The following is a 21,818-nucleotide window of genomic DNA, read 5'->3' on the forward strand; positions in this document are numbered from 1 at the left end:
AAGTGTGAAACAAAGTGTGTCTTGACACATACCCTGTATAAACTGAAACAATTCATACCAATCTTGGTGGCAGCTGCAATTGTAAATGCCCAAGGGGGGGGGGATGAAGCAAAAATGGATCACATGGTATTTCTGAGAAATGCAGTTCCATTAGCTCCTACACACAGCACTGACTACCTTCCATTAAACAAGGAAGTGGAAAGAAACACAACTGCAATGCTTTTAAGGTAATGTAGTGTGTGAGGCAAAATCCATGCAGGCCTCGCATGTTTCATGAGGGAAAGTGGCTGATGTGGAATAAACCACCTCAAAAAGGGTTATCAATGTATGGAGAACACAACTTAGTGAAACCTGAATATGGACCCCGTCCACCTGAGAAAAATATGAACCCCAAAATACCAACATTACCTTCTTGTGCAAGGATGGGAGTCTAATTAAGTTATAAATGAAGGAAACCCAGAAGGCTTGTACGATTACAGTGGTACCTTGGTTTAAGAACAGCTTAGTTTATGAACAACTTGGATTAAGAATGCTGCAAACCTGCAAAAGTAGGTGTTTTGGTTTGTGAACTTTGCCTTGGAAGCTGAACATGTTCCGCTTCCTGTTGAGTGTAAATTGAGTCCCCCGCTGCTATGGGAAAGCATGCCTTGGTTTAAGAATGGGCTTCCAGAACAGATTAAGTTCGTAAACCAAGGTACCACTGTATACAATTCAGAAAAGGAGTCAGTTTTTTTTCAGCCCCGCTCATTGTTCAGATTACATTGGCTTTGTTTTGGACAAAGGAAATCTGTTGGAAAGGTTATTACATTGTTGGTATGAAGAATCACAAAACTGTCCATCAAGTGTAGCCGGTCAGTAGACTAAAGCACAGATGCCTTGACTTCTCAAATATTAGAGCAACTTGTTCATTTTCTAAATGTGTCCAATTATGCCTTTCCCCCCCTTTAATAAGCCAAATGAATGAAGCTTCCTTTTCATTCCATTTTAATCATGTGCCCATCACCTCCAGAGGGGCAAACCCCCTGAGCCCTGTAATATTTTCAGGTAGAACAATGAATTACATCATAACGTTTTGACTCCCTGTTGAATGAAATTGACATGGTGATTCAGATGACAGACTGCTTCTGGTGAAAGAATCAAAGGAAAAACCATTATGTGTTCTAGGGATGTGCATGGCCTCATAATTCTCCCTTTATCTCTGTGCATATTTTAAGACAGGCGACAACCATTTTGCATGGGGGAGGTTCTTTTCCTGACCCCCAGGCACATTGGCGGATTGTGCATAAACCTGCCCCGCCCTGTTCGGCCCTATTTTGGGGCCACTTCCAGGTCAGCAGTGACGAGCATGTACACAACTGCACGTCGGTTGGCTGTGCTCTAAATGTTCACAGCCTGTATTCTGATCCAAGTTGCTGTGTGAGCTCTCTGCCCTTTGATCTGTGCTCCAGGTTCCAAGTTACTCTGCATAAAGTGCAGTTCTGTGTCCCCCATGCGCTATAATGGGCAATCTAAAAACAGCCAGATTAAGCCACATTGCAAGCATCTTCGTTTCCCCGAAATGCCCTAGGAACCATTGCAGCTGTGTCCTAGCCAGTTAGTCCCATCTCACCGAGATCAATAGGAAGGTGGAATGAAAAGCTGCCCCCACATCACTTACCCTTCCAGTTCCCCTAGTCTCCACACCATACTAGGCAGGTATTGTATAAACCAAAACACATGCATTCATTCTTCCCTAGGCTACCTATGTCTCCATTCCTGCACTTCCTCTGTTGTCTCCCTGTGTCTTACTATAAGCCCTTGGGGTCAAGACCTGCCATACTTCTTCATTGTTAAGTGGCACATATATAGAGGGTGCTATATAAATAAATAAAATCATCTCAGGGAAGGATGGCAAGCTGAAATGAATCCATTGCCCAGATTACCCCACCTCATTTAATCACTGGCTACCCATTTCATCGTATAATTAAATTGCAACAGTTAATTTTGTAATACTAAATTTGAAACTTTTTAAATAAAAAAAATAAACAACAGCACCTATTTTCACTGCAGTCAGCCTAGTAAATACTGTAAACTACTTGCTGGAGAAAGATCGCTGGCTTTTAAAAACATTAAGTATGTTCCTACAAGTACTTCTTTAATTAAGCAATAACGAACTGTCCTGAAGATTAATGGCTGTCTGGGGGGACCAGCTGACTCAAGACAGCTCATTACCACACTCAAGATGCCCTGCAGGAAGAATCTTGGTTTTTGTATTTGCATATTTCTAAAAATTCAAACCAGTTTCTGAGTTGCTCTGCGCTCTCTCCACTTCTGTCTGTGTTTCAGGCTCCAAGCATCTTTGTATGAAACAGACTTTCGTATTTCCTAGTTATAATTTTCAGCCCTTTGACCAAAGCAAATTAAATTTACAAGCACAGGAGCACCCCCAGAGTGGATTAAGCTTGCAAAATGGCAGACAAACAGAACCAGGGGTTTTTTGGGAGGGAAGGAAAGGGGATTGCTTCCCTATATAATTCTTACTTGTGGGGGTTGACTCTTGTTCTGTCTTACCTTAAAATCATTTAAAGATGGCTTGGACCTGTGTATTCTTGCTTGTACTTTTTTGCAAATGTGGCTTCACACCAGCCTTGCCAATGCTTGCTTGTTCCCTCCAATAGCTCTTGAAACATCTGACTATCCAAAATATTGGGATGCTTTTTTATTGCTGTTAAGGCAGAGCAAGGTAGGATCTTTTAAGAAGCAACGAAGCATTTAATTTTAAAGAAATACTCTGCTGCTGTGCTTCAAAATAAAAATCCAGAGTTCTTCTGTGCTCCCCAGGCAACTTTGTGAACAACCTTGTTATTTGCAAACCTAGAGATTCAGAGAGCTAGGAAAGGCAAAGCCATGCAAGAAGTCCACAAAAAGTGCAAATATTGAAAGATGGTTGTGCTTCGGCTCACGTATCCTTTCAAAAAGTGCAGATGAGGTAGGTTTGCCTTTAAATGTGAATTGAATTTCTCCCCTTTCCCCACCCCTCTCTGAAAGCTACTGAAGCCTGCCTTCAGCTGAGGAGTTCAGAGCAAGCATTGGATAGGGGGAGCAGGAAGGGGAAATTGGTGGGTTAGGAAAGGGTTCCATGTCATGCTACTCAAAATGTGTCCTTTGCAAATTGTATCTTCTTAGCCTCTATTTACCTAGGAGAAGCTGTGGGGAGGCTCATGACTACAGTGGGAGTAGAAAAGAAACTGGAAAGCCAATAGACTGAATAAAGAGTAGACTACAACTTTATTAACCATACTTCCAGCTGGGATCAAGGACTCGGGCCTCATCAGCCTAGGGTGACCACTAGGAGTCACTTTACATGACATTCCGAGACAACTGATGGATAAATATTAAAGGAGGAATTGGAGCAGGTAGAGGCTCAACATGGGTGATTCCCACACCCTTAGATATCCCTCCAAAGGTGCATCAGGCCACATTTTCACTTCCTGAGCTGCCAAATGTCTTTGGTACCAGTCACTTGAGGCTTTCCTAAGAGGCTATCAAGTGCTGAAACCCAACACACACTAACACAAAGCAATATTCCCAACCATAGCTGTCAACGTTTCCCTTTATTAAAGGGAAATTCCCTTGTTCCGAATAGGATTCCTCGCAAGAAAAGGGAAAAGTTGACAGCTATGCTCCCAACAGACATTGGGTGGTGACGGCCAGGGGAATGGAGTCTGTTTGAAGAAGACCCTCCTAGTCCCACTTTGCACAAGAGTAGTAGTAGGAAGGCTTTGGGGGCTTTTGTTTTTATTTAAAACTTGTATTTTCCCCCAAATTAGTGTTGAAGTGTTGAAGCAACACTTACAACCGTTGTTAAAATAACAACACAGCTAAAAATAATAGAAAAAGCACATTCCAATAATGAAAGCCACAAGGTCTAGAGAGAATATAAAAGTTCTGCTTTCAAAAAGTGATTGATCAGAGGGACAATTTCCCATACATGCTGAGACTTCCATGGCAACTGCCCTCTAAACAAAAACATCATGTTCTTCTGCAGATTAAGGTACCTCATTTGCCCCATGAGCTCAAAGAACCATGGAAGATTTGGAAGGAGATGTCACTGAGACCTAAAGCATCAATATAACCCAAGATATTCTGTGTAATCATTTGCTTTTGTTGCTGTATTTTTTGGGGTGGGAAGCCTGCTATCATATTGAATTGTTAGTCCTTCCATGGGTCCCAGGCAGTGTTGGATTTACGTATAAGCTAAACAAGCTATAGCTTGGGGCCCCACCCTCTTGGGAGCCCCCAAAAAATTTAAAGGGAAAAAAACTGGATGTAAAATTTCAAAATATAAGAAAAAACAAAACCTACATACAGCAACAGTGTTTTGTGTCGTGTAGGCTCCTATGATGTAAATAATGGGCCCTGCTCCCTAAAATATCACTGGTTTGCTCATTTCTATATATAGGGTGCCTACATCCTGCATGTGCAAATGGCTTTAGATACCTATTAGGCCCATAAATTACCATATAGCATATATTCAACACAAAAAACAGCAACAATTTGTTGTTGACAAAGGACAGCTGGACATATAAAGGGCCCCATTACCTTCAGTAGCTTAGGGCCTCGTCAAACCTATATCCGGCCCTGGTCCCAGCTATATTTGTGCCACTTCCTATTGCTCTGGTCTTGAAAAATCTCAGCTCTGGGTAACTGAGGACCCCAAATAATGAAGCTGTAATTGGCTGTGGAATTTTGGAAGCTGCAGCTCTTAAAGATGGCATCCCCCTGGTGTTAGGCTCTGTCCCTACTGTTCCTTGGGTGCTTTCATCTTCAAAGGCAGGATGCAAAGTCGAAACCTTTAGCCTGGCAAAGCTTGCTTTCTGGCAGGTTCACAGCTATAGCCCATCTGCTGGCTTCCCAAGGTGCTTGTTCTCATTTGAATAGCATCAGAGGAATGGCAAAGAAATTGGCTCTCGGCCAGAGTTCCCTCAAAAAGGTGAATGTTATTATACTCTTATGGACAGACAAAAGAAATCACTTCTTCACACAGCACATATTTAAACTATGGATTTCACTCCCACAAGAGGCAGGGATAGCCACCAACTTAGTTTGGATTTGATATCCCTCTTTATCACTACCCTAAGGAGTCTCAAAGTGGCTACAAATCTCCTTTCCCTTCCTCCCCCACAACAAACACTCTGTGAAGTGAGTGGGGCTGAGAGACTTCAAAGAAGTGTGACTGGCCCAAGGTCACCCAGCAGCTGCATGTGGAGGAGCGGAGACGCGAACCCAGTTCCCCAGATTACGAGACTGCCAGTCTTAACCACTACACCACACTGGCTTTAAAAGAGGGTTAGACAAATTCATGGAGGATAAGGCTGATCTCACAACACCATGTAAAATAAGTTATGGTCTGACTGAGTAGACTGAGATGCTCTCCACCAATGGGTTGCTGATGAGCACACATGTACCTGCAATGACCTTCACTGGTGACCTCCCCTTGCTGAAATTAGGCTTGGGAATGTTAACTCTTGGCTCCCCAGCAACACTCACCAGGAAGATCAGCCCCCAAATTAGGTTGGGGAAAAGCAAAAATATTTTTCTAACATTTTTTCCAGGCAGGGATGGAGAATGTGAGTGTGCACGTGTGCCTCCTGAACCCCTGGCTTACTTGGCAGCAAGTTGGTTGGCCAAGTCCCCAGTCCACGTGTCCAAATTCCAACCTGAAGCACAGTCTCACAGAGATCCTGGAGCATCCTTCAACATGGGCAGCTGAGCAAACACAGCACCTCAGCTCTGCTTCCCTTTTATACTTTGAATGCTGACTACAGCACCTGGCCTTGATGAGGCATGTGACCCTCACCTGCTCCAAGCCTACTCCAGCTGAGAAATCACATAACTAGTGAGCCCCACCTGGCCAGCTAGGGAGCTGGGCTGTGGGCATCTGTCTGCCTCAGCATCCTAGAGCGCCACTCCCGCTGCTCCCTATGCCTCAGAGCCCGGCATGTTCATGGAGACAGGGGCCCCTCTGGCTCTGGTGATGGGTCCTGCTACTCTGGTTCCTGTCCACTGAGGGCCCCCCATCCCTCTGTCACCCTGTGACTACTTCCTACACCAACCTCTCCTTCCCCATCCCCCGCTTGCTCCAGTATGTCCCAGTTCCAACTACACCCCTCGCCAAGATCCTCTCCTCCTCTTCCTCTTCCCCGTAGTTCATGACATCGTATGCATGGTTATAGGCTACAGGGCAGACGTGTGTTTTTGCTGGATGCCCACAACAGTTTCTCTGTGCTCAGATAGGTTGGCAAACCTTGTGATAGAAGTCTTACTGCAATTTCAAAACTGATTGTGTATTTTAGGCACATCCCACATAGCGCTCTAAACCTAACCCAAAATTAATCCTCCGAGTTGTCAGATAAACCAAGCCCAATCTCAGTCTCTATCTTATCTTTTCAACAAAAAAGGCAAAAAAAAAATATAGAATGACAAATGCTATCTGACTTCTAAAAGTCAAATTCCAAGGTGACAGAGTGATATATAAGGAGTTGGCTGTTTTTAAACCCTTACATAGTAAATGAATGTAACCAAAGCAAGTAAATTCCTCCTAAGGAAAAAATATGTACTATTTTTCCCATGCTTTTGAACAGTGGAATGTGTGGGTTTATTTTATAAAGCTATAATAATAAGCCAGTTTCAGTGTGCGGCATGAATTTTTAAGCTCGCATTTTGACATTGAAAAGGATAGATAGGAATTTCCCGGTTATCATCATGTTTACATTAATGTTTCTTCAAATTGGACTACACAATGTTTCTGCTCCTAATTGAATAGCAAGACAATGACAATTATTATATTACCCTGTAATTGTTTTGGGTCTACACTGAAATTGGTGCCTCATTGTCCACCAGAGATGACACACTGAGCACAGGACAGATTGAATTCCAGTATAAGAGGTCTGCCTTGTCCAATTGGTTACGCACATACACTAAATTGTTTTTCCACTGCCCTTGCTCTTCGTTCAGGGGAGCTAGCAGTAAACTCACACGGAGCCCCATGGCTAACGTGGCACCACCACCAGCTATGCATTCTGCACAACTGCCTTGCTGCCTTCACTGAGGCATCAATGGAAAAGGTATCTGCATCTGTCCAGTCCCACCTTCCCTCCTCTGGACAGAACTCATCAGGTACCTGCCTGCCACCTTCTACACTCCTAGCTGTGCACTTCTGTACCAAACTTAAAGAGTCAGAGATGTTGCCATATGATGGGCCCCAACTATATAGCCTATCAACTGATCGGTGGCTAATTAATCATAATGAATCATTGCTGAAGTCCAGGAGGTTGGACAGAGGTCAGTGAAATGATGTCACCAGTCAGTGATGTTTCCTCCTTACCATCACATGAAACAATGTATAGCTCCTTTAACTTGCTCATTCCAAGGGAATCAAAATCTGCTGGACCAGGATTTCAGACACCTCTGTGCTCAATGTGCCTTGAGCAGACAAGCGCTCTGGGTTTCTGGTCTCACCAATGGCAAGGATTAGTCTATGCCAGGCTTCCTCAACCTAGGCCCTCCAGATGTTTTTGGCCTACAACTCCCATGATCCCTAGCTAGCAGGACCAGTGGTCAGGAATGCTGGGAATTGTAGTCTCAAAACATCTGGAGGGCCGAGGTTGAGGAAGCCTGGTCTATGCCCAACAGGGTAGAGAAAATAATGCTCCTTACAACTTTAGCAATGTGTGTCTGATTATGGATCCAAAAGTGACTTACATGGGCAGAATGGCACTTCTGCCTGGGCAAGGTAGTCTAAATTCTGTGGATTTCCCTCATGCCCCCATACCCCATACTATTCCAGAGGATCCCTTCACCATCAGGAGTAGCTCTTGGGAGATCACAGAAGCTCACTGGAGACTGAGCCAGAAGCCTTGTGGGCCAGATGCACCCCCTCCATCAGCAATTAGTCTGGGCTGAAAAGCTTTCTATGGAAGCCAGTAGGAGTCTTTTTTCAAGACTAATTGCAGTGTAGGGACCCATTTTCAGGGAGCTCTCCTCTCCGCATGCACTGTGACTTCCCTGCCGAAAACACACCACGCCACACAATCCCATGCTGCAATTAGGTTTGGAAAAAGCCTTCTATTCACTCATGCTTTTTTCCAAAGTGGCACAAGGGAGGGGAGTCATCTTCATGGGGAGCGCTGATGAGGAGAATGTAGCTACAATCTCCAGGACAATCAACTTTCCTCCTGCAATCAAGCTTGAGAAAAGCTAGTGTTCTCCCCCTCTGCCACCCTGAAGCTTAATTGTAGAGGGAATTGTAGAGGTGGAAACGGTAAAAGTCTGAATGCATGTGAGCATGGGAGGGAGCAGCTATTTTAAAGACAGATGCCCAACATCACTTTTTCTAAACATTCATGGTATCAGAGGGGAATTGAGTCTATTTTTCAGCCATTTGTCCAAAGGTTTTGGGTTGTTTTTTTTTACAATGGAAATAGAATAACACGTTGTTGCTCTAGGAGGAGGAAGCCAAACATATGTGGTGCTGGAATGCCAGACAAAACAACAGATAAAGAGTTTTGCATCAATAGCTTTTTCTCTGATTGCAAAGAGGCTGGAGGCACATTAGACACAACACTTCTGCTTCTTCCTATAAGAAAATTCTATATAAAAAGCATGCTTCCCCAAGTGGTAGGATGTTCCAGGAGTCAGAGTACAGAGTCCATTTTCCTGGAAAGGGAGAGCTCCTGTGGCTTTTTTTGTTGCTGTCTGCAAATATCCACGCTGAGCAGAAGGGGGAAGCAGGCAAGCACCAAGGGATGGGTTGAAGACACCTCCAGGAGGGTTTCAAGCACACCCCAGGAAATGTAGGTTTGTTCAGTTAAAGAGGCCTAGCACAACAAATCCTCTTTAAAATATAAGAAGAAAGAAACTGACTTTTGGTGGGATCGTTAGGAAAGTGACAGGAATATGCATTGAGGAATGAATGAATGATTAACAAGAAGTCCCCACAAGCAAATCAGGGCAGATGCTCATTGTTATGCAAATCAGAATGAACGCTTACTAAAGACCAGACACGATCTAACTCCCACCTAAGCTTTGTGCAAGCAAATTGGGATGGATGCTCAATAAATAAGGCTACCTTGAGTCTTTGAAGCTGGGTTATTTCTCCCCAAAGCAACAACACATCTTTTGAGCCCCTCCCCACAAGTGCTGTTTCTTGCCAGCCATCTGCAAAACTAAGCATTCCGTCTCCTCTGTTGACCTCACTGCACCAGCTCCCAGGTGTTTCTCTTGAGCCCCCGCCTGAGCATGTGGAGTGTGCCTTGGGCACAACCCATCAAACATCTATGCCCATTCACTTCCTGGCCATTAAAACATCTCCTGATCATTAAAAGCCAGTGAAGAGCCATCTGTTTCGACTGACTCTGGAAACACTGGCTGGCCCTCACTGTGCCCATTAGTAAGCAGCAACACGGCACAAAATATGGCCAAATGTTTGCTGGACATCACACTATAGTTTTCCTTTTATTGCATCTTTACTCCCACTGGTCCTTCTGTCACTTTGGGCTGTAAAGAAAAATGATAATGGCTAAGAGGGGGCTGGAATACTCAAATGGGCCTGCCATGATAAATCTGTTTGCTTCTATCTATTAAATTTCATTTCACCAGGATCATCTTAGGCAGCAGTAGACGTGGTCTCCCACCCACTCATTTTAGCCTCACAATAACTTAGAGAGGGGGAGAAAGATTCAAGGTCACTCAGTGATCTTTGTGTAGGATAAGGCAATGATGGCCACTAGCCACAATGGCTACTTTCTACCTCCAGTGCTGGCAACAATACCAGTTTCTGGGAAGAATGAGGTTGCCCTCAGATCTGCTTGTGGGATTCCCATAGACACCTGGTTGGCCACTGTGGGAACAGGATACTGGACTAGATGGGCCTTTGGTCTGATCCAGCAGGCTCTTCTCACATTCATGGCTGAGCAGGAATTTGAATCTGGGTCTTCCCAATCTTTCAGGCACTCCAGTCACTACTCCATTCTCACTGACGCTGTTTTGGCTTTGGCGGGTGTGAACAATATAGACTTGGCAGAATGCAGGGAAAGAAAGAAATCATCAGCTTGTGACTAATGGGAAGTATTCTTTGAGACTCTGAAACAGTTTCAAAGTAATTACATTTCCCTCAAAATATCACATCAAATACTCTCACCCCTTTCCTCCTCCCTAGTATGCCTAGTCATTTGCTCAGAGGTTGCTTTTTTGTAATGAACAGTATCTAGGCCAAAAACAAACAAACAAAACAAGAGTCTTATACAAGTTCATGAATGTGCAAGGCCAGGGATAATTTGGGGGATAAAAGCTGCCAGTTATCAAAATGGTTTCTTTCTTACTAAAGTTTATAAAACTGGAAGTTTACTTAGGCTCACAAATCTCTGGAAAACTACCACCAGTGGAAACCAGTCCATTGGGGTTTCTGGGACATAACCTGTGCACTGAAAACATCAAGCATTTTTATTTTTAAATCCCCATCTCAAGACTTTTTCCTGTCCCACACACTTTTTATAGCTCCTCAAAGAGGCATTTCTGTCAATCATCTGTTCTTCGGCCAATCAGCTCTCTGCACCACTCAGCCAATCCAAATCCAAAAGTATGGCTGCTACAAAGAGGTCCCTTCCATGTGTCTCTAAACGGGAAAACCATCTGACTGACTGCACTGCTGGAAAGTCAGCCCCAGTAGGAAAGCTCTTGCTCCATCTATTATTACAAGGCCTGCCCAGCACAGCCACCCTAGCAGATATAGGAGGAGTCAGGACTGTCTCAGAAACAGCCCTGTGTGGTAAAATCAACCTGTCAGAATCATACATTGGTTCTGAGCATGGTCAGGTGTTTTCCTGAAGGCCAGGGAAGCAACAGGGCACGTTTCTTACTTTGAGGAGCTTTGCTTGGTAATTTAATTTAGTCTTTGTTTTGCGTCAGAGAGAGAGAGAGAGGGAGACAGAGGGAGCAACAGATGCTTTCAGATTCTGTTGTGTTTTTTAAATGCTTTTTTTGTTGTACTTTTTTTGGTAAAGTGTTGTATTATCATTTCATTTTGCATATATAAAACAGAGAGAGAAATCATAACATGAAAATTAAAAGAGGAAGGACAAAGCTATAAAATAGGCATGTAGAATAAGAAAGTCCAAGTAAAGACTATCAGCATTATCAGATTATCAAGTAATTTGTTTGACTATTTGGTTGTATTTTTATTGGCCTTGATCTCAGTTGCTCCTTCCATGAATGGAAAATTTCCATGAATGCAAACTCTCCTGGAAAATTTTTGGAAGGGTAGAATAAAAACACTGTATAACAGACACTTGAGTAATTTGACCATATATAGAGAGATGGATATATGTAAAGACTGTGTACACATTACTGGCGTAAAACACAGCTATGCCATTATTATTATTATTATTATTATTATTATTATTATTATTATTACTATTACTATATTTCTTGTACCCCACCCATCTGACTGGCTTGCCCCAGCCACTCTGGGCAGCTTCCAACAGAATATAAAAGAACACAATTCAGATCGAAGCTGGTTTGGGGGGAAATATCAAAAGTTTCATAAGAAACAACAGGATAGATACAGGATAGAGATGGGTTGCAGCTGAAGATGTCTGTACACCTTCCCAAACTAGCAGTGTGAGCATAATATTAATGTAATGCTTGATTGTAAACAAACAAAAAACAAAAACCTCTCAAAGTGGTTGAAAAATACCTCAAAACATTATAATCACCTTATACCTGTGCTTTGCCAACTAACCTGGCTCCTAGTTCATTTCTGGGCTGAATTCAAAGTGCTGATTTTGATCTTTAAACCCTTTTCTGCATTGGTCTGTGATACCTGAACGACTGCTGGCCTCCAGAAGGACCCGTACGTCAAGAACTTCTTCAAAGGCTCTTATTAGGGCACCCCCCGCCATCTGAGGTGCAGCAGGGAGCTATAGGGGAAATGGCCTCCTCGAGGGTGGCACCCCAACTGGGCAATGCCCTCCCCAGCAAGATTCACTTGGTACCAGCCTTGATGCCATTTTAGTGCCAGCCACAGACTTCGTCTTTTCCCAAGCTTTTATGCCGCTTCACATTTCTGCGCCTAGGCTTTATGCTCCTTCACACTTCTTTTTAAATCTGCAGATTTGTTTTTAGAACATTCTTTTTATATTTCAGTCTTTTATTTGTTTATTTACTGTAATGTGTCACTCTTTAAAGGGACGCGGGTGTCACTCTTTATAAGCTACAATTATAAAGAACCTCTGGGAAACCAACTAACCAACAAAACAGGCCAACTGTTCAGGAATGATGAGAGTCGTAATCTAACAACATCTGAATCCTTGCTGTGAATATACTGCAGTGTAAGAGAATCCTGATCCACAACATTTCTTTCTATTCCTTTCCGGAATAGAGGAAACTCTGTACATGTAGTTTAAATGGAAGAGTGCAAAACAGAAATAATTTTCCTATTTGGAACTGTGGAGAGGGAGGAAGGCAGACGTAACCTTTGACAGAGCGTTTCTTAGAAATGTTGCCGACTGAATTATCTTACATGCTACTCAGAAGTGCAAAGGATAATTGCAGGTTCTTGCAAAGACATGGCAGTTCCACTCGGTGGCACCATGGTTCCAGTTTCCATGGAAATACCCAAGGCCGGCATAGTTGCAGCAGAATGTTCCCATGGTAACTTGTTAAGAAAAATCTGTGCGGAAGACAATGGCCTAGTTTTATAGTGCTAGCATGTGTTCACGAACAGAATTATTGCCCTAGTATTGAATTACACTTAGGTCATCCTTTGTCTTAAAAATACAGAGTTCCCATGCTGAAACAAGCAAGCGTATGGAAATGCTTCATTTAATGTACTCCATTCATTTAGTAACTTTGATATTTAATCACTTTAAGGTTAGCTTAGTAACTTTAATATTCAAGTAGCTAATATCAAGTAACTTGATCAGGCAGTATAGGACCACCCATATTGTTCCTGGATCTCAACATCATTGGGCAGTATAGGAAGCTGCTAGGGAAAAGTAGCTTGCACAGCACCACTGGCAGGATTGAACTAGCATCAGAAATATAGATAATAAATACCAATGATAGGACTGCCTACAGTTTACATTGGAGGATTGCCAAAATGTGTTGACGTTCTAACATTTTCTTTGCATGACTGAAAACCAAAAACGTGTTTATTTGTGTTCTTAAACTGAACTTGAAAGTTCTCAGGCTGCAAAATGCCCTGTGCCCTCACCAAATCTTGCTTCTCTCCTCCCCATGCATGCACTGGCGGATGAAGGCGGGGCGGGGGGCAGTCTGCCCCGGGTGCCATCCCAGGAGGGGGTGACATCGTGGCCGCCCCCACCCCCGGGAATCTCAGCACTCACCTCGCACGCCCCCAGACACGCGCCACTTGCTGCGCACACACACCCTGACGCGTGCCACGCCCCCACGAGCAGTGCGCCACGCCCCCAGGAGGCGTGCCAGCCACACCTGTGGATGTTTGCCGCTCCCAGTGCTGGAGCAGGTAGCTCCGCCACTGCCTGCATGCAGCCCCATGCTCTCCCCAGATCTGCTCCAGAGGTTTGGGAAACCCCAGAACAGATTTAGGGGCTACATACACTCCAGAGGAGCAGGTTTCGAAGGGGAACTGCAGGAAATGGGGAAGGAAAGTGAATTCTGCTTACACGTCATATCGTTGTGCCCACAGCCTTAGGTATGAGCCCCCAGGATAATTCCTTTGATCCAGTTGGCATCTGTCTCCCTCAAGAGGCAATGGAGTGTGCCCCTGGGGGTGAAGTCAAACCGCTGCATAAGCAGGACCAAAGTGCAAACCTGGGCAGTGTGTATGGAGGTCCTGGGCTGCCCAGACAACAAGATCCCTCCTCTTAACATCACTGGTGTGGTCCAAAGAAAGCAGAGCAATACGCCTGGCACCAGCGTGGCCACAGGAGTTGCCAGGAGGAGGTAAATAAGGCACCATCCTGCCGTCTCAGGGACTGCACTCCGGATTTGTGTAGGCCTGACCCCTTAGCCTTTTCTTCTCCTGAAGATATCCTGCAAGGAAGCCTTTGATCCAAGGTTTAGGATCAAAGTATTCCTTCTCCTAGATGAGCTACCTTCTCAGGGTGACGAGCCCCATCTGCCCCTCACTTCCCTCGACAGCATGTGCAGAAACTGCCTTCTTGACCTTGGGACCCACTACAGTGGTACCTCGGGTTACATACGCTTCAGGTTACAGACTCTGCTAACCCAGAAATAGTGCTTCAGGTTAAGAACTTTGCTTCAGGATAAGAACAGAAATCACGCAGCGGCAGCGCGGCGGCAGCAGGAGGCCCCATTAGCTAAAGTGGTGCTTCAGGTTAAGAACAGTTTCAGGTTAAGTACGGACCTCCAGAACGAATTAAGTACTTAACCCGAGGTACCACTGTATTGATTTGTCTGCTCAATCCACCAGAGTCTGACTTCACATGCAGGGGAAGCCTCTATTTCACCGAGGGTTTAAGGCCCATCTGTTGCCCTCGCCTGGTTTAGCCGGCCAGTCAAAGCCATTCCCAAGGTGTGGCCACTATCGCATGCTGACACCTTCTGGGTGCCACAGGGGAGAACTGAGGGCTGGATGGGGGGGCAAAGGTGGACAAACTACCCCAGAAGGAACACAACATGTCCCCCACCAGAGGTACTACCCCTCCCTTAACATCCCATGCACCCCTTTCTTCCAATACTGCCCAGCAAATTCCATTCTTTTCACTGACATTTATACTGAACAGAACATATGTACCTCTCTATGTGGCATTTTATTCAACTAGCAAGGGGAAAAGGTATGAAAACTGCTGTTACAACACTTGGAGGCAGCAAAGTCAATTTCTTCATTATAAAGCACCAGAACACAGCAAATCTCCCCACAACCTATTCCATATGATGCATGAGTACCACTAGAGGGCAATAAATCTACCAACCTGTAACGAGTGAAGAAAAAGGATTCTGAACTGAATCTAAAATGTTCATTAATTTTACAGCAATTGGTATACCTGCTCTTCTAAAAGAATGTTATTGTTTCTAAGATAGTGCAACTAAGCAGTTCCTTATCTGTCTTTAGTATTTAAGAGATACCTGTGGGGAGAGATCTTTAATGCATTCTTACAACAGAGATACGTTTAAAATGCTAGCTCATCTAATTGTCTAGATGAATTGTCTGTTCTAATTGAATTCAGATGTTCTCCCTGAGATGCTTCTGGTAGTTTCCCTACCCTATCCATAAAACCAAGGTAAGTGCTCAAATTTAACCCTGAAAATTAATGAGTATGGTTCTGCCAATATCTTCATCCCTATTCCTAGTTATTCCTCTAATTAATAAAGCAGGTATGTTTAGATTAATTTGAATGGGGCAGTGGGAGAAGAGGTCAGGAGTGGTTTCTTGCATACCATGGGACTCTTAAGCATGCATTTAAAAAAATCATTAAAAATTAAATAATAATAATAAAACTATACTTTAACACACATACTCAAAAAACCCCATAGGGACATGGCACATGTATACTGCCTGGCAGCAGAGAGGAGCATGCAAGTGTGAACCCACAGCATACTAGGGGTGCATATATTTTGCCTGCAAATTGACCCAGGCTCAACCCTTTGACATTTCTAGTCTGAAGGAATAGGCAACTGACAAAGTCAGTCAGTCAGTCAGTCAGTCAATCAATCAATCAATCAATCAATCAATCAATCAATCAGTAAGTTTAATGCCCTAGCCAAAGGCTATAACAAATTTGTAGCAATCATATTAATAAAATAATACAGAACAGACATCCATGATATCAGCTGACATCCATGGTGTAAGACAAAGAAGATACCAGAGACACTGAGCTTAAATCTAGCCTAATTTCAAATTAAACCTCTGAATCATCAAAACAGTTTATAGCAATTTTATCTAACTTGTTTTTCTTGATCTTTTTTGTGGCCAGTGACAGAAGCAAGTGGCATTGGCTGTCTCTTGCTTTCCTGTTGTCTGGGGGCCACAAGGAGAGAGGCAACTGGTCTTACAGAAACCCATCTCAGACAAACTGGTTCCATGATAAGCCTTCACTTTGGTTCATAACTGTTGACATAACCAGAGAATTGCATTAGGAGATAGCTATCTCTCAGTGATTTTCTCTTCTCTAACCTTCTGCCTTATCTGTTGGGTTGATGTCACAGGAATCACTGTGAAAACTGGATTGTAATAAGAATAAAACTCTTGGGCTGTCAAAAGGTGGCCAAATGCAGAGACCCTGTGCCTCTGAGCTACAGTTATGAGCCCACTTGAATCAAATATGGGTATAGGGTGTCAGTTGAAAAGATGAGCAAAACCATAGATGGTATCCTTTCAACCTGGAAACAAGGTGCAAAAACAAAACAAAACCAGCCTTGGAAGATAACTTCTTGCCCGACTGAACTAGTAAGGTCTCCAGGCACGGCTGGGAAGGATTCCTGACTGAAAGCCTGGAGAGAGTCATTGCCGCTCAACTAGATAAGCCAATGTAAAGTGGCTTCCTTGGTTCCTAAGTTCCTTAACAGACTTTAATAGATTTGAAATCAACAAAGCGCATGAAGAGAATGGAAGACAATAGTTCTGGCAGGCTGGGTCTTCTACTTTGGTGAAGGCAATAAGCCTACTCTGGAATCAAGCAAGTTATGAACATTAGTATACAGAGCCACATATGGTTTCTCATCACTGCACACATCAGTAGGTGCATAATCTTGTTTTAGTTCTCAGTTCTCATCGCTCTTCCACAATAAAGTGCTCAACAGAGACACAAAAAGAATACTGAATGTAGCATTCTTTTTTTTCTGGGGCAAGACTGAATTAGTAGCCTAATGATACTGTTGCTTGCTTGCTTGCTTGCTTCGCCAAACCTTTATTAGGCATTACAAGTAGAGACCATCATAAAACACCACAAAACATCCATATATAAAATGTTATGATACTGTTGGATGACACCCCAATCTCTGGGTGGTGCGAGATTCCAGGCGTTCCAGGTGGATTACCCACGATCCATGTTTCCTTTTGGAAATGAGGCACAGCAGAGACTGTGATGTCTTGATGATATATGGCTTATTTACACATATATACAGCCTGAGCCTACAATGGAGGGGTTCACAGCATATTCACCCCATGAGGGTCTAGCTTCTCCCATAGCGAAGCCCTGGATTCAAAAAGACATCAGACATTGTGCTTTGCCTGATACTTTGTTTCTCCCATAACTCCTTCCTAACCCAATCTTCTCACTCATGTTGCTGCCAATTTTCTACCTTTATCTGTTGAGGGAAGGGCCCCACCTATTCGCTTTCTCACACTGAGTTCCTTTGATCCATTGTTTACTTAATGGCTCATCACCCAGGCTATCACCTCACACAAGCAGCTTAGCCTGGCTTAATTAGCTGTTGGCACTTGCTGATTTCAGGGAACTAGAAGTGTCTAGTACATGACTTGATACACACAGATCTGGCCCCAGTTTTAATCCTCCAAGTCTTGATTAAGTTCTAACATTTACTGGTTCCAGGAATTTAGAAGTGTCTAGCACCCACAAACTCATAACAATACTTTTGTATTATTATTTCTGTAATACGAGACTGTTGAGAATTCCAAATACAGAGCCACGGAAAGCCCTGATTGAAATGTGATACAACTTTAAGAATTATCTTTTCCCCCTTCCCCTTCCTCATAGAATATTCTGTTGCACTGTATACTGTAAGCTGTGTCTTGTTACATCCTGTGATGCATCCGATTCTCTCCAACAAATGATGCTGGCTTGGCATACAAAGGTTTTTGCTAAAGCGATGTCAAGTAGCAGAAGACTAATGAGTGCTGCCAGGGAGGAAAATGAGGGAAATGTTATCCGATTAATATCAATGTTTGCTTTGCAAGCAAATATGTCTGAAACTGCTCTTAACTAGCACAAATTTGCAAAGCATTACAGTAACTGTTTAGGCAGAGGGGGAAATACAGTAACTTAAGGCTGCAATCTCAGGCACTCTTTCTTGGCGGCAAAGCCCATCAAATTCTATTGGATATGCTTCTGACTCACAGGGGGAGAAGTTTAGCCTATTTTCAGTATATGTCAGTTTCACATAGGTTTCTCTGAAGTCTGTTAGGACCCATTTCTGCATTAATCTGATACACACACTAACACATATTTCATAACAAAGTAATACATCTTTTATCTCAATGCATCCATTTCTAAACATATTTTATCCAAAAGTGTGCATTTTAAAATAGCTATGAACTGTACCACAAAATTAAGAGAAGGGCAACATCCAAAGGATAATAATGCTCTGGTCTGTGTTTTAGTCCGGGGAATGCAAATTAGGTGACTCTGCTGATAAATCAAGACCAAACAAAGTTCCTCTCCAACCCTACTCTGAGAAAACATGCACAGGGTGCCGCTGTTGTGTATAAAAAGGGGATTTGAAATGTGAAGTGGTACTATGGGTAAAACATGCATTTTTCATGAATAATCCTTCAAATGATGTACCTATCTATCTATCTATCTATCTATCTATCTATCTATTGCCAGCCCTGTCATCAGACAGGGAGATATATGCCACCACAAAGAGGGGTGGGGAGTGAGAGGAGAGGCCATTTTTATTTTCTGCTTCCATGGTCACCACCATGTCCTCCATCTTTTCTGAGTTATTTCCCTAAAATGTTCACCATAGGAGAAAACCAATCTGTAGCACTAATTGTAGCTATTCTTTAGAGATTCACCTGGATACCACAGATCTAAAAATAAATGCTTCAATCAAATGCACAATGTGGATAATGTTAAAATAGGGTGGCTGGATTCTACATATTGCTTATTTATAAAAGCACTTCTATACTGCCCTATCATAAAATATATCAAGGTGGTGTGCACTATAAAACACCCTTTAAAATAAAAAATAAAAATGCAGAGACTCATTCAGGCAACAGACAAATCAAAAATTAAACAACTGCTAAGGCCTATCAGCACAAAAGAATTGCCTAGAGATGCCTCAAAGTTAAAATTGAGAATACCTGCTGAATCTCTGTTGGAAGAGTATGCCACAACAGGAGATCAATGACACTAAAAAACCAACTTCAGTTAAGGCCAGTCAGCTCTCTGTTGTACAGGGGACAACTAACAGCACTCCTTCAGATCCCACAGTGATTGGGATGCTATCTAAGGGTGCACGAAGCCCTTAAAGTATTTTCAGCCCAAGTTGTTCTGGTCTTTGAATATCAACACAAGAACCTTCAAGGTGGCTTGGTGGCTTATGGACTATCATTGCAGATGTCTTAGCAACAGAGATGCTGTCAGCCATCCTCCCCCATCAGCAGTCCAGCCACTGCATTCTGCAGCAGCTAGAGCTTTGGAACTAGGTCCAAGTGCAGCCTCACAGAGATTGCATTGCACCAATCCAGTCTCAAGGCTACCACTGCATGGAATATAGTGGCCAAGGTATCCCAAGCCAGATATGGTTGTAGCTGGCATACCAGGCAAGACTGGGAAACTGCGCTCCTAGTCACAGAGGTCATTTGGATCTCTAATGACAGACATGCATCTAAGAGTACCCCCCAATTTATGCACCTGCTCATTCAGAGGGAGTGACCCCTTAAGCTGCATGATGTTTATGGGGGAAATCTGGATCACTGTTGAGCCTATATATCCAATTTCAACCACCAAAATAAGATCAAGATACCTACAAAAAGCAAATCTTGAGAGAGAGGCAGAGAGATACAGGGGTCAAATACATACAGAATTGCTGGTGTTGTTGCAGCTTCAACATCAACAAATGAAACTGATCTGTAGAAAAATGTAACTTGAAAAAAGAGACATTGCACATACTTTTGTAAACCAAGAAATCGTTAATAAAAAATGTTTTTTAAAAAATCCTTATGAGATTCATTCTTCCTTTCATTCTTGCCATAAGTTTCCCCTCTGATATAACCACATGTTCCTTTCAAGTTGAGTCCCTAAACAATCTCGCATTGTTTTTTTTGTGTGTGTGTGGAAAGATATAGTTTAGCAAAGATGTCATATTTTCTTCTATCTTTAGTAAAATCCCGTGTTAGAGGTGAATTGCTGGAAGCACAACAGCCAGTTTGCGATCTCACATACAGAAGATGGGGGCAGGCATGAAGGGAAAATAAACCCTTGAATTGCCCATGACAATAGTTCATTTCTGCCAAACTTTAAAAGTCAGGCACATTAAGTTGGTGCTGCCCAGGGCTCTTATTAGCTTACAGTTCCAGTATTTGCTTGACAGATAACCCAGGAAGAGAGTAACCTTGTCAGCATTGCCCAGGTAATCATTACATAAAGATGGATGGGTCAGGAACAATTTTCCAATCTATTAGACTCAAAGCATTCCTTCTACGGCATTAGTCAGGCATGGCTTCCCCCTACATCAATTTCCTCTTTGGCCAAGGATTAGATTGCAGGAATGTTGCAAGCAGTTCTGACATGGTATTTAGATTTTGGTTTACATAAAGTTTTGAGAATTGTCAATTCATCCAGTTGTTTAAGAAAGGATTCCTTGGATTCTCAAAGTTCATTTGTAAAAAGCAAATAAACTTCTAGAGCTCTTGTTGTTGTTGTTGTTTTGAGAGATACTGATATTTTATTGAAAGATTTTCATTTATAAAGAAATAAAGTGATAAAAGAAAGAAAATAAAAAGTGGAGAAAGAGAAGAGAGAGAAAACAAAAACAATAAAAAATTAGAAAACAAAAACAACAAAAACCTTTAAAACTCTTGTGCTTCTCAGCGTTGAAAGACTGAAGTCTCTCAAAGAGTCCATAGGTGATTTACCACAATGCCCTTAACGTACCATATTTTTGAGGCATTGTGGGAAATTAAAATGGCAGCCCTCGGTCACTCACTTCTGACTTCCACCACTGCTCCACAGGTATGAAATTCACGGCATGTAATGCCCTCAGAGAAAATTTAATGAAAATGATTTATAGGTGGTACATGACACCAGTCAAGCTTGCAAAAATTTACCATTTGCCCGATAATAAATGTTGGAAATGTAATGAGACTGAAGGTACATTCTTTCACCTTTGGTGGACATGCCCAAGGATTAAGACATTCTGGGAGATGATTTATAACGAAATGAAAAAGGTATTCAAATATACCTTCCTGAAGAAACCAGAGGCCTTTCTCCTGGGCATGGTCAGCCAATTGGTGCTAAAGAAGGATAGAACTTTTTTTATGTATGCAACAACAGCAGCAAGAATACTCATCGCGAAGTATTGGAAGACACAAGATTTACCCACCCGGGAAGAATGGCAGATGAAGTTGATGGACTATATGGAACTGGCGGAAATGACTGGCAGAATCCGAGACCAGGGAAAAGAGTTGGTGGAAGAGGACTGGAAAAGGTTTAAAGACTATTTACAGAAATACTGTAAAATTAATGAATGTTAGAACAATGTTGGAATGAAGTTATATGGCTTTAGCTGAAATGTTATAAGGAATTAAGTATAAATAGATTAATAGAGTGTTAAAGGAAAAAATAAGGTTAGAATGTGTTAAGATAATTATAGGATAGAAAACAGAGGAAGATGGAAAGGAATTGCTGAAACAATTAACAGAAGTGGTATACAAAAAGGGAGGTGTGAGGAGGTCGTTGAAATAAGTGAATGAAAGATAAGATATTGAAATTATTTGATGTGTTTTAAACTGTTTTGTTTTGTTTTGTTAGTTCAATGTGTTAGTGTTATGTGTTAGTGTTATGTAGTGTTTTTGCATTGTATTGTATTGTTCATTTTTTTTGTAGTGTTTAAATTGTTGGAAAAGCAATAAATATTACTTTTTTTTA

At 42.5% G+C, this 21,818-nt stretch overlaps 1 protein-coding gene across 2 annotated transcripts in view; it reads right to left on the minus strand.

Annotated features, from left to right (window-relative positions):
• Window positions 1–21,818, minus strand: part of TUB (TUB bipartite transcription factor) — a 128,276-nt gene that overhangs the window by 90,701 nt on the left and 15,757 nt on the right. The window lies entirely within an intron of this gene.

Source organism: Podarcis liolepis, assembly GCF_965112155.1.
Source record: "Podarcis liolepis genome assembly, chromosome: 1".
Classification (NCBI taxonomy): domain Eukaryota; kingdom Metazoa; phylum Chordata; class Lepidosauria; order Squamata; family Lacertidae; genus Podarcis; species Podarcis liolepis.